A 16,449-nucleotide genomic window follows, 5' to 3' on the forward strand; every position below is an offset into this window, starting at 1 on the left:
AAAAAAATACTCGATCCGACAGAGGTGTCTTCCTTTGCTGTCGCCGCAGGTTTGAACGACCGGGGCGCATTGTTAGTATCACGAAGCGATTCGTCGCAGTGGTGCAAGAGAGGCAAGAAGGTCACTACCCCACTGGCTGATCGTAACAGTGGAACGCCCTCAAAAGAGAAAATACTTGACATGACTTGAATTTATTGTACTAATATTTTAACGGGATAAAGCGAAATAAATAAAAATGATACCTAGTAAGAAAGAGCAATTTAATACGCCTGAAAACAAACACATAAAAGAGTAAGCAAAACACCAAGCAGCAAAAATGGTTGCTAGTCACTGTGCATGAAACCATCTTTCATATTTGGGGCAGATGTGCGTAATAAGACAGTAATCTTTCACTGCAATGAGGGCTATAATTTCAGGGCAACGAATGCAGTAGGAATTTCCTGCCGTTCCGTTGCTGCGGTTGATTATGAAGTTGTGCGCCACAATAGATAGGAGCTGCTTCGCTCGAAAGTGGTAATGTAGCTGTATATTTTATCATTTCTTTCCAGTGTCTTATGTCATAACATGCAGCAAAGGCGTCAGCAAGAGAATTCGGGAGAGCCAAATCACAATTGCAGAATTTAAATATTTTCTTTTCTGATTTCAGATAGCAGCTTTCAGCCTCAAACGAAATTACTCATTCAATAGATGCGCTCTATTTTGCACAGTGTTGCCATATTAGAGATCTCGGTGCAAGCTTTAGGGACTTTCTTGTTGTTTAGAGACAAATTTCCAAGTTAGTGACCAGCAAATTTTTTCAGCGACATGCCGGAGGAATTTGTATTATTACAGTCACATCGAAGTTGAAAAAGTTGCATCTGTTGGTGTCTGATTTTGGGGTTGGTGGATCGGACTCAGGCATCACACAGAGGGTCACATGTCTGCGGCGCGAGAGTGCCTGAATTATAGCAGGTGGCCTACATTGTACCGGGGCGTCGCCCTAAGCTTAGTAAGGGGACCCATGCCGTCTTCCGTATTTATCTCTCTCATTTCATTGTTGATAAGCAGGGGAGTTCTGCAGGTTGAAGGTAAACGCATTGCTTTATTTTACATTCTGCCGCGTCTGTAGTGCAGCAAAGGCGATGACGATATGAATACGTATCGGCATATGAAGAAAACCTAGTGACCAAGTGACGACGAAGTGACCAGCGCTCGGCACTAGGAAGAGCCTTCTTGTTACCCTTCGTTTTGACTAGCGTTCTTGTACTTCCAGTTTCCGACGTCTCGACCATGTTTATACTATCATGGTTCCGTAAATATTGGAGCACACTTCGTGTCTGAACACGCCGGGGCTGCTAGTGGCCACGGCGTTGCGCTGCTAAGCACGAGGTCGCAGGATGGTAGTGCGGCTGCGGCGGCCCCGCACTTCGACGGGGAAAGAAATGCAGAAATGCCTGTGTTCCGTCCATTGGTTGCGCATTCAAGATCAATAGGTTGCCAAAATTATTCAGGTGTCCCCATACTATGGGGCTTTGTGGTATCGACACGTAAATCCCCAGAATTTAATTGAACTCCTATATGGCGAACATTGCACGGCTGATCACACTACATGCCTGAGCACACATTGCATCAAAGATGTCTGCTTTTAACAGTTGTGTTCCCTTGGCAATTAGAAGAGGAAATTTGACGACGTTGTCTCGGCCAATTGGAAAGGCCGAAGTGCTCGCAGCACCCCCTACATGATGTCGCACCAAATTGCTGGACTTCGCCTGTGATGTTGCGTAATTGAACCCGCATACGACGAAACCACGAAGCAAATTGGGATTCAGAAGTCGGCGTTGTTCTTACAGAAACTGTTGACGTTGACCCCTTGCATCAATTAGTGGGCTTTCCGCAACGGTCAGCTTGCAGTGACTTGAGGCAACAGATTTCGACAAGCACTACAGCTTCCACATAATTCCGCGCTTGCTGTCTCCTCTAAGGGAGCTTCTCTGTGTGCGGCCAATAGTCAGCGCTAGGCCCCGTGATAGCCCTATCTTAGAGTTATTTCAACCACTTGTGCTGCATGTTCTGTTTCCGTGTTATATTTTTTGTGGTCTCGTGAAGGTAGAATGACTACATTTATGACTTATGACTTATGACTACAGTTTAGGTCTGAGTTCCCAGCTAGGTCAATCATTTTTGTCTAATTAATAAACGATGACAACGGCAGCGTAGTGAGAAGCGTCTGAGCAAAGTTGAAATGGCAACTCAGTCTTGAAGTGTCACCACACGGTCGGACGAAATATTGCGGACAAGTTCCAGACAGCTGTTCCCGCCATTCTAAGGACCAATCCAACAGCATGCCTTCGTGTGTTCCTCTTGAAAAGTCGTATTTAAAGGCACGGAACTGAGCTGCGAGTCCCACAGACACTTCAATAAAATGAACGTCAAATTGGGTTGCAAACTCGTTAATGCGCTATTATATTACTGCTAATGCTAATCGTATGTTAGGATATCTTCGTCGTAACTTTTCTACCGTTCCTACTTCGGTAAAACTAACGCTCTACAAAACCCTAGTTCGCTCAAAACTTGAATACGCATCTGCCATTTGGGATAACAATCAAGCATCACTAACCGTAACGCTTGAAGCAATTCAAAATCGAGCAGCTCGCTTTATTTTATCTAACTATTCCCGCCATTCCAGTGTTACATGTATGAAAATAACCCTGAATCTGCCAGATCTTTCTTTACGCCGCAAATGTGCTCGTCTTTGCCTATTTCACAAGGTTTATCACTCAAACCAGGTGCTCAAGAATCAACTTATCACCCCACCTTCCTACACTTCATCCCGTTCAGACCACAGATATAAAGTTGCCGTCCCATCCTCCCGAACGAACAAGTATTATGATTCTTTTTTACCCCGCACAAGTGTCGACTGGAACCACCTTCCTGCTTCCATCATTCAGATCACAGATGTAACTTCATTCAAAACAGCAGTCTACCACGCTATCGCTTAACGTTGCCTGCATACCATTGTCTGCATATTACATTGCTTTGTATGTACCACTCCTTTCTGTAGTGCCTTAGGGCCTTGAAAGTATGTATAATAAATAAATAAATAAAGCGCTGAACGCGTTCCGCTTTAGTGCCCTTGGCTCTTCTATCAAATACTAATCAAAAATGGAATTGTCCTGCAGAAGCACTAATTTTTTATAGTTGATCTTGAGCCAAGTGGTGCTAAGCTGCTTCGAGAACATTTCCTAGGTGCTCTTCATGACCTTTCTGTGTTTTTGAGCAGACAATTAGGTCATCCACATACACATTACCGGATTCCCTGGTGAACACCCGTTCAAAATGATGCGCTCTTGCAATATAATATTGTCCCTTTAGAGGTTAATCCAAACCGGGCTAACCTAACGGTTTTAACACTGTGATTAATTTCTTTGTTATACATAAAACACTTGGCCTGGACCTTATTCATAGGTCGTTTGGTGCTGAAATAGGCGGCTTTTTTGTTCTATCAAATGCCATACCAACCGACAGACCGATAGATCCGAAATATTGCCCCCAAGAAGTGCAGTCGTTGAGCCGCTACCTACAACCGTCGATTGGTCATACCAAAAGGATTTGCAGACTCCTGCGCGCAGAATGGATGAATCAAGCCCGATACCTCAACGATTGTCTCCGCACAGCCTGCTGGCAGGAAAAAGACAAAGGCAAGAGCAGAAGGGAATTCCTGGAGTGGCGTAAGACATCCTATCATGTAGCCGATTGGTTGTGGAACAGCGCTTGGCCTACCCTTCCAAAAACCACAAAAGAAGATGCCCGAAGCAAAAGTGTTGGTTCTTGGCGACGAGAGTCTACCAGAAGAGCACAGAAGAACCGTTGGTCTCAGCCCGAAATTCGCCCACGAGCCAAGCTTCACCCCGGCGGAGAAGGTCACTATGGCTAGGACAGTCACCCACCGGGAGACCGACGAAGAAAGACCACGCTTCATAGCAGAGTGTGTGGACGCGCTGGGACGATCAGGAGCGAGGCGCTCGAAAAATAAGATTGTAAACAATTGTGTAGATTATGCTGTTAGTAGAAACCTTCATAATTTGACCTCTGATAAGGAAGGCTTTTTTGTTGTAGTGCCAGAGAATACCTTCTGCAAAAAAGCGCGACATGCAATAGAAAACAATTTCAGAGCAATAGATCTGAAGCCCGCTGAAGTTAAGGAGCGCGCACTATCGCTGCTGCACAACCACAACCTAGAGTAACTAGCTTCATCAGTAAAAAAGGCTAAAAATCTTAATTTGGACATGTTTTTCGCAGCAAAGACCCACAAACCGGACATTCCATTTCGAGCAATAGTCACGGAAGAGGATACTTGGCAGCGGGTGGTCTCAGGATACTTACAAAGGCATTTGCAATCATTGGTGATCAGAGATCCGTTTGTGGTAAAAAACTCGGATGATCTTATCAGCTTCCTCATTCAATCTAATCCTGGTAATTGTAATATTTTCAGCATCGATGTTCAAGACCTGTTCAATAACATTCCACATGAGGAACTAATGATGAGCGTTAAACTTTGTATCACCGAGGACAATGATGAGCTTAAATTTTCTAGCAGCTGTGGTGTATCTGTCAGCAGTTTTCTCGAGATTATCTCTTTTTTATTTAGCTTCAACTGTTGTTGAATGGAAAGGAAATTTATACCGACAAAAATCTGGCAATTGCATTGGGTCCAAGGTTACACCGGTACTAACTAACATTTTCCTAGGTAGCGTAGACAGAAATATAGAAAGTAACCTAGATGACCGGACATAGAAAGTGCTAAGATATGTAGATGATTTTCTGATCTTTGTGAAGAGTACTACTCTCCAACAAATGGTTCATAATGTACTTCAAGTATTCCACAAATGTGGCTCAGGGTTAGTTTTCATACATGAAGTGCCGGATAAGAATGACAGACAGACAGACAACGAACTTTATTTAATCCTGAGGAGCTACCAGGACCTCCTAACGGGAGGCCATTGTAGCCGCTGGCCGCGCCCACGTAAAGGACAGAACGCCGTGACGCTCCGCTCTTTCCTGGGCCCTCTGGATAGCCTGGGCTTGCTTTCGCAGTACCGTGCTTCTGATGGCCTCCTCCCATTCGGCTTCGCTGGAGAGGAAGTCGTTAGGCAACGCGGGACATCGCCAGAGCATGTGAGCCAATGAGCAAAAGGTTTCAGTGCAGTCGGGACAACTAGGGTCCACATCCGAGTACATCCTACTGAGGAATCCCCGCGACGGGAAAGATCCCGTCTGCAGCATTCCAAGTGTAGCTGACTGACCTCTACTGAGCTTCGGGTGAGGCAGAGGATAAATTCTCCGACCAAGTTGGTAATGTTTAGTGATTTCATTAAATGTGAGGAGTGGATCGTTCTGCTGAGGCCCTTCCTGCCCCTCCGGAGCCTCCAGACCGTCGCGGCGCGTGAGTTCTCGCGCACGGTCGTGGGCAAGCTCGTTGAGGTTTGGGAATCCCTCGAGAACGTTCGTCCCCACGTGTGCGGGGAACCACGTGATATAATGAAAACCGGGGTAAGCCCTTTTCTCTAAAATAGAGGCCGCTTCTCGTGCGAGGTTACCCGACTCGAAAGCTCTGATTGCGTCTCTCGAGTCGGTGTAAATGTAGGAACGCTCTGTATCACACAAGGCCAGCGCAACCGCAATTTGCTCTGCTATACTCGCGGTGGCCGCTCTGACCGAGGCCGAGGACCGAAGCACCCCCCGCCCGTCTACAACCGACAGCGCGAACACTCTCCTGTTCCCGTACTGCGCCGCATCGACAAAGAGCGCGGAGTCTCGGTCATCTCTAACTTTCTTCAATATGGCTCGCGCACGGGCTTTACGTCTACCCTCGTTATGCTGAGGATGTACGTTCCGCGGGAAGGGCCTCACCAGGTAGGTTGCCCTCGTTTCTCGTGTCAATGTTATACGCCGGTCCTCCATTATCCTAGGAGCCATGCCAACCTCGTCGAGAATTCGCCTGCCAGCTTGGGTCGACGATAGCCTAACCACCTGGGCAGTGACCTGTGCCTCTATGATCTCGTCTATGCTATTGTGCATACCGAGTTGATCTAGCCTGTCGGAGCTCGTGGCAATAGGCAAGCCTAGCACTTTCTTGATGCTCTTGCGCATGAGTGTATTTAATTTGGTCTTTTCAGTTTTTGTCCACACTAGAGCCGACGCCACATAGTTAATATGGCTCATGAGGAACGCGTTGTACATCCGAAGGAGATTGTCTTCACCTAACCCCTTCTTTCGGTTGGACACCCTAGCAATTAGCCGCAACATATTCTCTGTTTTGGCTGTAACGTGGGTAATTGTTCTGGCATTACAGCCCCTCGCGTCTATGAGCAGGCCTAGGATCTTAACTGAGTCGACTCTGCGAATTTTCTGCCCATTATTCGCGTACAATGCCACGGGTAGCTGGTTGAGGGGTGTCAGACCCCGAACCCCTTGCCTTGCGGGTCTGTAAAGCAACAGCTCCGATTTACTCGTAGACAGCTTGAGACCCGTGTCCGCGAGGTAAGCCTCCGTCTCGTCCAAGGCCGCTTGTAGAGCTTGCTCCATTTCAGCTAGGGAGCCCCTTGGGCACCAGATCGTGATGTCATCTGCGTAAAGTGCGTGATCTATGCCCTGGAGGCCGCCCAGCCTATCTGATAGACCCTTCATGACTATATTGAAGAGCAGTGGCGAGATGACTGATCCCTGAGGGGTACCCCGAGCTCTCAATTCATACTCTCGACCGAATCTGCCCCACCTGAATAGTAGCAGTTCTATTCATGAGAAAGGACCTGACGAAGGCCTGGAATTTGACTCCCAGGCCTATCCCGGCCGTGGCTTGCAGAATGTATCTATGAAACACTGTGTCGAACGCCTTAGTGAGATCCAGGGCGAGAATCCCTCTTACGTCCCGGGTGCCGCTATCAAAGATTTGCTTCCTTAGCATTAGCATAACCTCCTGCGTCGATAGGCCGGGCCGAAAACCAACTATATTATGTGGGAAGAGGTTTTTGCGCTCTATGTACCCGGAAACCCTGTTCAAGATCGCGTGCTCCGCTACCTTGCCTATGCACGAGGTTAGTGATATTGGCCTCATGTTGTCCAAATGAAGAGGTTTTCCTGGTTTAAGGATGAGTGTCACTATAGCCGACCTCCATCCTTCAGGCACCTGTCCTGTCTCCCATACCCTGTTGACCTCCTTAGTAAGTAGTTCCACTGCTTTATCGTCCAGGTTTCGTAATAGCCTGTTAGAAACTTTATCCGGACCCGGAGCCGATCTCCTGTTTAAATTGTAGATCACCGCCCTGATCTCTGATTCTGTGAAAGGCGCGTCCAGTTCCTCTACCGTCGCGCACTCGATCTGCGGATAATCCTCTTCCTGCGTCGGCCCTATAGGAAGGTATCTATCCGCGATCGCATTCAAAAGTGACTCTTCAGTACCTCCCTCCTGTTTGTGCCGGTGTATGACTTTACTAAGTGTTTGCCTTTGATTATGCTTTGTCTGCGCGTCACCCAGGAGGTGCTTGAGGAGGTTCCACTTCCCTCCTGAGCGCATGGACCCGTCTACTGCCGCGCAGACCTCGTCCCATTGTAGCCTATTGAGCTCCGCACAATATCTCTCAATCTCTCTATTAAGCTCCGCAACCTTTTTCCTCAGCCTACGATTTAACCTTTGTGTTTTCCACCTCATCAGAATTGACGATTTCGCCTCCAACAGATGCGCTAGGTGCGGATCCATTCTTGGGACCTCCGCTTCTGTTTGTACTACCTTAGTAGCCCTCTCGACGTCCTCTGTTAGCGATTCGATAGCCTCGTCAAACGAGGAAAATGTGCTCGTTCGCTCCTTCCTAAGTTTCCTGAACTCCTCCCAGTCCGTGACTCGAAATACCCTGGCCGGTCGGGCGTCCACCGTCAATGTTACCGCTACTATGAAGTGGTCAATGCCCAGGTTCTCCTGCTTATTGGCCCACGTTACATTACCTACGTTCCTTACACAGGCCAAATCAGGCGTTGTGTCTCGCGCAACTGACGTGCCCAGCCTAGTGGGGAACCCTGGGTCCGTGATTACCGAAAACGCAAGATCATCCAGGATCCTCGCCAGGTTCTCTCCTTTTACAGTCCGTCTGACGTAGCCCCATGCATTATGAGGGGCGTTAAAGTCCCCAGCAACTATCAGAAGAGAGTGCTTGGCTATCGAAGTCGCCTTCCTAAGCAGGGAGTTAAACGTCTGTCTCTGGTCCGACGGCGGGCTATAGACATTAAGCACAAAGACGCTCTGCTTGAGACGCCCGTGCGGTATAACCTCCACGAAAAGGGCCTCCATCTTACCCCGTCCAGACTGGATTGGATGTTCAATAAAGGCTAGATTTTTTTTATTATCGTAGCTAGTCCTCTGCCTCGCTCGTTCCTGACCGACACAGTGTTGAAGCCAGAAAGGGTAGGGTCGTCACATAGTGTTTCCTGTAATAACAAAATCTGCGGTTTTTCCACCTCATTCGCCAAAAATTGCCGTAGCGGAGCCTTGCGCCTTTGAAAACTAGCGCAGTTCCACTGCCATATTACCAGCTCTTTGTGAGCGCCCGCCATGATGCTACAACAACATACCTTGCTCCACAGCCGGAGCAACCTCGGAGTGATTCACTGCCTTGCTTTGCGCTCGGACCTTGCCTTTGGCCTTAATCGCCGCCTTTTTTTCTAGTACGGTCACTCTTTGGACCAAAAGCTTTACGCTTTCCTGATTTTCTCTACTTATCCTAAGTAGTTCCACCAACATCTTTCTTTGCTGGACCTCTCCCTCAGACGTTTCCGAGTCGCTCTCGTCGTTAGGAAGGGGTGCCTTGCGCTTTGCTTTAGTGAGCCCTACGCGGGGTATATGTTCGACTACCTGTGGCGTCTGGTCGCACGCCTCTATTTCAAAGGACTTTGGGTTTGCCTTGGCGGCTTTGAGTCGGCGTACCTCCTCTCTAAGCTCCTTAACTTCCTTAAGTAATGCGTCCACGTGCGACCTACTACCATGCTCTGGCGAAGCCGACCGCGTTACCTCCGTGGGTCTCTGTAGCTCCTTCTTCTTCTTCCCTTTGACACAATCTGCCCAGGTAGGCTCCTCCTGGATCCGCACGCTGGATACCGAGCGCCCTCTTGATCTGGAGCGCTGCCTGATTGCACCGCGCTTCTGCGCAGCTGGCGTGCGAGAGCGGCTTCTTTCGGTGCTGCGCTCCTGCACAGCTGGCGTACGCGAGCGGCTCCTGCCGCCCGCCGTGATGACGTCGGTTCCCAGCTTCAGCTGCTCGGCGCGTCGACGCCGCTGCCGCCGTCTTCTTCTGACAAGATATGGAACTTGAAATTTGTCCCTACACTCTTTGGCCGCTGTGGGGTGCGGGCCACCGCACAAAGTGCATTGCGGATCGCACTGGTGATCTTCCGCCGGCGATCGTTTGCCGCAGGTGCGACACCACTTGCTTCCAGGGTTGGGACACACGTCAGCCCGGTGTCCCAGTCCTCCGCAACCGTAGCAGACTTCCGTGTGGCGTCGGTACAGCGTGCAGCGAAACATGCTCGCGCCGCATGCCACGTAGTTGGGCACCCTCATTCCCTCGAAAAGTACCACCACCGCTGTAGTGTTCTTGATCCGCCTGGCCTCCAAAGCGCCCGGATTCCGATAATTTACAATTCTCGCTCTGAGTTGAGCCTCGCTGACTTCCACGTCGACTCCTCTTATGACTGCTCTACACGTATTCTCGGGTGGGGCCAGGTACGCCGCCACCCCAAACGTGCCTTCACCGAGCCTGATTTGCTGCACTCGGGCGTACGCGTCCGCGTTTTTCTCGTGAGGAGTACACACGACAAAAATGTTCTGAACTCCATTGGGACACATCGTTTCCTCTTCGATTGCGGCCGGAGCCAAGGATGCCGCCATGGCCAAGGCTTGCTCAAAGCGTATTTTACTGACCCTGTTGACATTCAGGCCGTCGCGTGGTCTGACAATAATGCGAAAAGTGTCCCTCGGCAGTCGAGGCAGCCCGGAAGCAGCCGTGACGCGTCGTATCGCGTCGCGTGGTGCGGCGGTGCGGCCGCCGTCCCTCCGTCTGCCACTTGTATTTCCACCGTCTTGACCCGAAGAATATTCTTCCCTGCGCCTGCCGGGCCGGCGGCCGTACGCCACCTTCCATCCCGCGTCGCATGCCTCTTCTTGCGTAATCTCTTCTCCTTCCACAACGTCCATCCTGGATTCAAAGTCCCACATGCGCGGGAGTAGGCCTAAGCCTACCCTCGCCGTGTTTCAAACACTCGCAGAACGGCAAAATGTCCTCCCACCGACGAAAATCCGGTATCGGCAGAGTCCTCTTGACGTGCCACGTCGATTAAGGCATAACTCGCCCGGTTGCGCAGGGAGACCCACTCGAAAACATTGATGAAAGCTGGAGCCGATGTCAAAGCGTCCGCACTAGTCGACTTCTTCTTCCTTCCCCGGATAAGAATGAACTACAATTTTTAGATACGAGGCTCAAGCTAACTGATACGCATGTGGGCTGGATGTATTGCCCAAGGTCAGAAAAACCAATTTGAAATTTTCACTCCGCACATTCCAAGGCGGTAAAAAACGGCATTGCATTTACGGTTCTATTTTCCGCACTTTCGAAATCGTGTTTTCACAAGACGTCTAAGATTTTCTTAACACAACTGGAGCGTTTGAGAGCGGCAGGTTTTCGAGAGGATGCTATCCGCATGACAGTACAGAAGCTTGTTAAACGTGTAAAACTAGGAGCACCCACAAGAATGAATAATCCAGAGCCTGCCGACAAAAAGTAAAAAACTGGTTGTAATTTCATATATGCATAAACTATCACATAATCTCAGGAATGTAGCAGGCAGATTTGATATAAAGGTTGTTTTTTCTGCCCCTAACCAGTTGCTGAAAATTTGTGGTAAGATCGATAGGAAATTGGCCCAGGCTGCCTCCACTCATAATGGGAAAGGCTGTACTGTTAAGCATACTTCCCCGTTTGTGCACTGTAGAATGGGAGTTGTTTATGAACTTCCATTTTCCTGCGGTCACGTATACATCGGTCAAACACGTCGTTGCCTCAATATTAGATTGTCCGAACACAGACGCTCACTAACGGGTAATGCCTACTCGCATGTCGCGCGGTATTGCTATAAGCATGGGTGCACTCCAATATATAAAGACACCACAATACTTTCCACGCACAAACATCAGGCTACGAGGGAGATAATTGAGGCCTTCTATATCAGGAAAAAAGGGTCAAGTCAAGTCAAGTCAAGTCATGTTTATTTACAACATGTACAAAGTACAGTGTTGAAGGCCACCCTGGCAAGAAAGCTGTAAACATACAGCTTTACGAGGCCAGGTGGCCACCACCAGGCAACATCGGCATCACACACATCCGCAGTACAAACAATAAGCTTTCGTAAGTAGCTTCATTAATACAACACGTGGTATAAATCCACTTCCCTGGGCATGAATAGATCTTCATACATGCATAATCAGTACGAGCGCACTGAAATTCGGGTGAATAACATTAGCTCCGGGGGAATATGTACTGTTACACTTTAAAAAATGAACATTATTAAAAGCAATAACAAAAAGGAAGTTAAGCAACTGTAAAGAATGTGCGCGTGCAACTTACAAGGAATGAAATGAATATACATGTGATGAGTACATTCTGAACAGATATGGAAACCAACTAATTTACAAATTTCAAACAGTCAAACAATTTCAAACAAGAATGTGCACGTGCAACTTACAAGAAATGAAATGAATATACATGTGATGAATACATTCTGAATAGGTATGGAAACCAACTAATTTACAGATTTCAAACGGTTAGGTGAAATTTATCAAAGACAAAGATATCGCGCAATAGCATGCGTGATAGAACCGTATTTCCATTTACGCACTTCTGCAGTTGATTTAATTGCGCGGGTACGTTGTATGTCAGGGTTTGCATAAAGTAATTTGTTCGATGGTGCGTTATCATCCATCTTTCCGATCCTCGTTTTACACGGGTGCTGGGTCGTTCAACGAGGGCTGACACATTTTTTAGGAATTGTATGGTTTTTTTATCTGCAAATTGTAATTGGTGTAGAAGACGGTATGCGTAAAGATCTTTGACGTTAATTATTCTGCTTTCTTGAAATTACGGTTTTGTAGGATGTAAACAGTGAACATTGTGAATACAACGAATAGCTTTCTTTTCGAGCAGCAAAAGCCTGTTAATGTTACGTTGTGTAGACGTAGCCCATACTAAGGTGCAATAGTTTATATGTCACCGAAAAAGGGAATGATCAAGCTGGAACATTACACGAGGTGGGAACATATGACGGCATCTAAATAACACAGATAAAGCAGCAGACAATTTCTTTGCAACAAGGTTTATGTGTGAGTTCCACATCATGTGGCTAGAAAATACAACACCCAAAATTTTGTGTTCCTGTACTACATCAACCGAGTGGGAACCTATGTTTAAATCGACGCATGACACAGATATGTTCTTTGCAGCAAAAAGAACGGCCTTTGAATTTTTATATTGATTTGTAGGCTGTTACATAAGGACCACTCGAACATTTTGCACACAACATTATTGGCGTGTAAAAACAAGTCTGGCTCGTTATCAGCAGAAACGAAGAGGCTAGTGTCGTCTGCGTATAAAACAAAATCTGTACACTTATCAATAGAAGGTAAGTCATTCCCATATACATTGAATAAAAAGGGACCCAAAATGCTTCCCTGAGGTACGCCACTCAGTAATGGGCGAAATGATGACGTAGAACAATCTATAACTACACACTGCAGTCGATCGGAGAGATACGACTGCAAAAGTGCGTGAACGACACCTCGTATGCCATATTCTTCTAGTTTTCTTAAAAGTGTGTCATGATAGAGCGAATCAAATGTTTTGCTGTAATCAAAGAAGATTCCAAGAGTTAACTTTCCCGCTTTAATGTTTTTGAGAATTATTTCTTTCTGTACCAGGAGTGCAGACTGAGTCGACTTACCCTTTGTGAAACCGTACTGGCATTCAGACATAATTTCGTGCTTTAAAAAAAAACTATGTAGTCGGCATAAAATTATCTTTTCAAGGCCCTTGGAAAATATAGACAAAACAGATATTGGTCGGTAGTTTCCGATGTTGTTTCTTTCCCCCCCTTTGAATATAACAGACACTTTGGCTCGTTTCATTTTAGCAGGAAACGTCCCTTAACCAATCGCTAGGTTGAAGATATGGACCAACAACGGGCAGATAATGTACATCACATACTTTGCGGGTGTTATCTGGATATTATCATCAGTGACTTTACTGTTTTTTAATGCAGTGAAGGTGTTATATACTTCGGAAGCATCTGTGGGTGGAAAAAATGCCGTTTCCCGAGCATTTCGTTCCAGTTTGTATGACATGTCTGTGGGAGGAGCATGGCTGATTGTTGCTGATGCATAATATTCGCTAAAATGTTCTGACAGAGCCGTCCCTGACAGTGATTTGTTATTAATGACAATTTCTTGTACTTCATTGGTCACTAAACTTGTGCACAGTACGGAATTATTTTCCACATACGATCAGGTGGGCAATTCGATCTTGTCTGGAAAAGGTTTTCATAATATTCCTTTTTAGCTTTCTTTGGTAAAGCATTTAAACGGTTGCGTAGCTTCTTAAAGGTCGCCAAAGTATTGACGTCACGCGTTCTCAAAAAGGAATCATGGAGTTTATGCTTTTCTGTGATCATGCGCTTCAGTTCCGAATTAATCCAAGGCTTTCGTGTGCGTTTTCCCGTCTTAAATGATTCATCGGAAAGCAGCTGCTGTAGTGGCCATTGAAGAGCTTTATGAACGTGTCGTACGCGGCTTCTACGGTCGTTTCGTTTAAAAAAGGCTCCTAATCCGTACCTTCAATTTTGGATTGAAATATATCCAGTGATGACTGCGTTATAGCCTGGTAAACAAGTTTTGGGCTGCAAGCAGTTTTCTTTCCTGTTGCAGAACTTACGAAGGCATTGAATATCGGGCAGTGATCCCTTATATCGCTGCTGATTGTACCTGCCGCGATGACGTGCGTATCTATGTTAGTGATTAAAAGGTCCAAAATAGTTGAACTTGTTGGCGATACTCGAGTGGGCGTAGTAATGATATTAATGAAACCGCACGAAGCTATAGTATTTAAAAGATCTTCAGAGGATTTGCTTTCTGGGGAAATGTTAATATTGAAATCGCCTCCAATAACGAGGCGGCACCTGTTAAACGACGCATATTCCAAAAGTGCATCAATAAAACCTAAAAACTTTGCGATATTTCCCGATGGAGGGCGATAAATTACAGAAAAAATAACACCATCGCCTTGCAAGCTAAGAGCCTCATAATCTGATGCGAATTCGGTGAATTCATTTAACGTCGTACAGCTCTCTGTGTTGCGAACATATATGGCCACTCCTCCGCCGCGTCGATCTGTTCTGTAAAGTGAATGTTGTCTGTAGTCATTTAATGTGGGCGCACTGTTAAGTGCATTGCACCATGTCTCAGTCACCATAATTACACTGAATCTAAAGTGAAAACTGTCAAGCAATGACGTGAATTCGTCGTGTTTCCTGTTTAGTGAACGCGCATTTAAGTGTAGCACCGTAACATCGTTCTGAGCGTATTGGCTGCAGATCTTGATACATTCAGGCTTGACGAATTCCTGGTAAAGCATGTTATTTGAAAAAGAGAACTGTCTAATATACCCTACGAAAAATTGAAGTTTAAGCAATTTTAGTCAGGTCATCGTCAGAAGATATTTGAACGGCGTTAGTGCCGTCAGCCTTACGCGCAAATATTCGACCATTCAGCGTCCAGACAAAGCGCCACCTGAACTGGCGTTTTCTAGACACGACAACAGAAAGTAGTCGCTTCAAACTGGGGCATAGATGCTCATTAAGAAATATTGGACTGCTATCTGCGGGTTTTCTTTGACTTTCAGAACCGCTGTCCGCAGCTACACCATCCGTTCCGAGCATGGCTAGGCAACTATTGCTTATGAGTTTTTTCTTCCCCTTTTCAAGGACGCGGTCCCGCTTTTGGCGATTCTTGAACAATTATGTTGTTTTGGCTTTCATTGTGTGTAGGCACACGATGGCACGTTTCAATATCCGAGGGTGAAATAGGCTCTGACAAAGCATCACCCAACTTAGACATGAGTGCAACAACGTCCTCATTTTTGTTTTGTACCACCCCTTTGATTTCCAGGTTGAACCGGCGCGAGTATTGGTCACACTGAGTCAGTCTGTTGTCAAGATCCTTGATGCGATGTTCGTGCTCTAGGCACGTGTTTCGCAGGAATTCGTTTTCTTTCTTCAACTCCCCACTTTCGCCACGCACAGACTCAAGGTCACGTTTGAATTGTTCAAATTGAATTGGTTCGTGAACGCCGTTCCGTCTTTTCGACTCCTGGATTTCTGTCCGGGAGTCACGATTTTCACTGCGGTTGTCTCTTTGCGATGCTCCCGTTGTTTTTGACATAGTATGTAAGCAATCCATACAAGTAAGCAGTAATAAAAAATTGCAATGAAATCGCGTAGCAAGTAGAACACTCAGGCAGCAGCAACAGCGTTACGTAAAAAAAAAGCAATGCACCAAAATATTTTGCTAGACTGACCTGCCGAACAGGACAACAGAAGATTAGGCGGATGCCTCCCAGTGCTGCCGCTGCTGCCAAGTGGAGGCGACGCTTGTCGGTGACGGCATTTTGTAGTCCAGCACTATGACGTCACGTTGGCGGCGCTGCTTCAACACAGGTGCGCAGTGTCCGCTCCCTTGCAATGACTGTAGTTCAAGATCCCGGACCGCAGAGAATGCGTACGCGCAGCAGCCGTGGTGTCACGCAATGTACGGAGGCCTGCAGAAAAGGATAACAGAAGATTAGGCGGATGCCTCCCAGGGCTGCCGCTGCTGCCAAGTCGCGTTGTGTAAGCATGCCATCGATAAATTTGCATGATAGTGAATTTGAATATTTAGGCCGCTTCATAACGTAGCATTAGATTAAATGGTTTTGCGTGTTTTTTGCCTGCGCACTGATAATGCCGCCATGGATGGGAGAGCACGTGGCTATGGGTTGTGTATATAAGTGTATGTATGCCTTCGAATAAAGTTAGTTGTGAGTTCAGCGCTGTCCTGTGTGTTCCTGCCTTCTGTCATCGTCTTTTTGCGCTGCCCCTTCAAGATGTTCAACTTAAGGACAGAGATGGCAGCGTGCGGCCCTGCAAATTGGTAATAAGGGGGGGAAAGAGGTGAACCGACCGATACAGCTGCTGTATCCTTTAGATTTTGTGGAGCAATGAGCTTAAAAATAGTTCGCTCATCCGCGGGAGGTTGTTGTATATCTTCCATTCCGGAGGCAGACCATCCCCGCGCTGGGATCCGCCGAAGATGTGGTGGGTAGGACTCCCCAACCTAAAACGGCACTG

At 47.0% G+C, this 16,449-nt stretch overlaps 1 protein-coding gene across 1 annotated transcript in view; it reads right to left on the bottom strand.

The window, feature by feature from the left end:
- The window catches only part of LOC142574252 (techylectin-5A-like), a 62,786-nt gene extending 46,920 nt beyond the window's left edge, over positions 1–15,866 (bottom strand). The window contains exon 1 of the mRNA XM_075683381.1: positions 15,642–15,866. The gene's annotated coding sequence lies outside the window, so the exon portion shown is untranslated. The remainder of the gene's footprint in view (positions 1–15,641) is intronic.
- Between the last annotated feature and the right edge of the window lie 583 nt (positions 15,867–16,449).

The sequence above is a fragment of the Dermacentor variabilis genome, chromosome 3, assembly GCF_050947875.1.
Source record: "Dermacentor variabilis isolate Ectoservices chromosome 3, ASM5094787v1, whole genome shotgun sequence".
Classification (NCBI taxonomy): domain Eukaryota; kingdom Metazoa; phylum Arthropoda; class Arachnida; order Ixodida; family Ixodidae; genus Dermacentor; species Dermacentor variabilis.